The sequence below is a fragment of the Myotis yumanensis genome, unplaced genomic scaffold (genome assembly GCF_028538775.1).
Source record: "Myotis yumanensis isolate MYYU_CA2020_CCGP unplaced genomic scaffold, mMyoYum1.0.hap1 SCAF_24, whole genome shotgun sequence".
NCBI classification, from domain to species: Eukaryota; Metazoa; Chordata; class Mammalia; order Chiroptera; family Vespertilionidae; genus Myotis; species Myotis yumanensis.
This window is the reverse complement of record NW_027223775.1, coordinates 10,556,046-10,557,859: the sequence shown is the minus strand read 5'-3', so window position 1 is coordinate 10,557,859 and position 1,814 is coordinate 10,556,046.

The following is a 1,814-nucleotide window of genomic DNA, read 5'->3' as shown; positions in this document are numbered from 1 at the left end:
CCATCCATCCACCATCCATCCACCATCCATCCATCCACCATCCACCCATCCATCCATCCACCATCCACCCATCCATCCATCATCCATCCACCATCCACCATCCACCCATCCATCCATCCACCATCCACCCATCCATCCATCCACCATCCATCCATCCACCATCCACCCATCCATCCATCCATCCATCCATCCATCCACCATCCACCCATCCATCCACCATCCACCATCCATCCATCCATCCACCCATCCATCCACAATCCATCCATCCACCATCCATCCATCCATCTATCCACCATCCATCCATCCACCGTCCATCCATCCATCCACCATCCATCCATCCACCATCCATCCATCCATCCACCCATCCATCCACAATCCATCCATCCACCATCCATCCATCCATCTATCCACCATCCATCCATCCACCATCCATCCATCCATCCACCATCCATCCACCATCCATCCATCCACCATCCATCCATCCATCCACCATCCATCCATCCACCATCCATCCATCCATCCATCCATCCACCCATCCATCCACCATCCACCATCCATCCATCCACCATCCATCCATCCATCTATCCACCATCCATCCATCCACCATCCATCCATCCATCCACCATCCATCCATCCACCATCCATCCATCCATCCATCCATCCATCCATCTATCCATCCTTCCATCCATCCACCATCCATTCATCCACCACCCACCCATCCATCCTTCCATTCATCCACCATCCATCTATCCACCCTTCCATCCATCCATCCATCCTTCCCTCCATTCATGCATCCTTTCCTCCATCCATTCTTCCTTTCATCCATCCATCCACCCACTCATCCTTCTATCTACTTACCATCTATGGCATTGCTTCTCAACTAAGAGTCATTGTGAACACCCCCCTCCCCCCAGGGGTACATGTGACAATATCTGCAGCCACGTCTGCTCGTGAAACCTGGTAGAGCAGAGGGTGATGCTGGCATCTCGCAGGTGTACATACCCTCAGGTTGCTGCTCGGTGCCCGGGACAGATCTCACCACAGAGAACCACCGAGCCCCTAAAGTCACCGTGTTAATGTTGGGAAACCCTGTACTTGCCGAAGGGCTTGTTTACAGAGCGTGAGCTCCAAGCAGGACAAGTTTCCTATGTATTCAGGCATTCCCAGCGCCCGTCCTGGAACCCACCACACAGTGAGGGCTATCCAGACAGATATACATTCAGCAGATAAATGCATTATCGAGTGAGAAGCCAAACACTCTTTTGTTTCAATGACTCACCCTTTTGAAAAAAAAAATAATAATAATCTTCAGCCGGGCTGGTGCGGCTCAGTGGTTGAGCGTTGGCCTAGGAACCAGGAGGTCACGGATTCGAATCCCGGTCAAGGACACATGCCCGGGTTGTGGGCTCCATCCCCAGTAGGGGGCGTGTAGGAGGCAGCCGGTCCGTGATTCTCTCTCATCATGGATGTTTCTCTCTCTCTCTCTCCCTCTCCCTTCCTCTCTCTGAAATCAATACAACTATTTAAAAGAAAAGAAAAGCCAGGCCGGTGTGGCTCAGTGGATAGAGCGTCGGCCTGCAGACTGAAGGGTCCCGGGTTCGATTCCAGCCAAGGGCACCTGCCTGGGTTGCAGGCTCGGTCCCCAGTAGGAGGCGTGCAGGAGGCAGCCGATCAATGAATGATTCTCTCTCATCATTGATGTTTCTATGTCTCTCTCCTTGTTCCTTCCTCTCTGAAATCAATAAAGAAATATTTTTTTTTTTTAAAAGAAAAGAAAAGATCAATGTCATCATGGCCCGGTGGTTTTGAAAAGA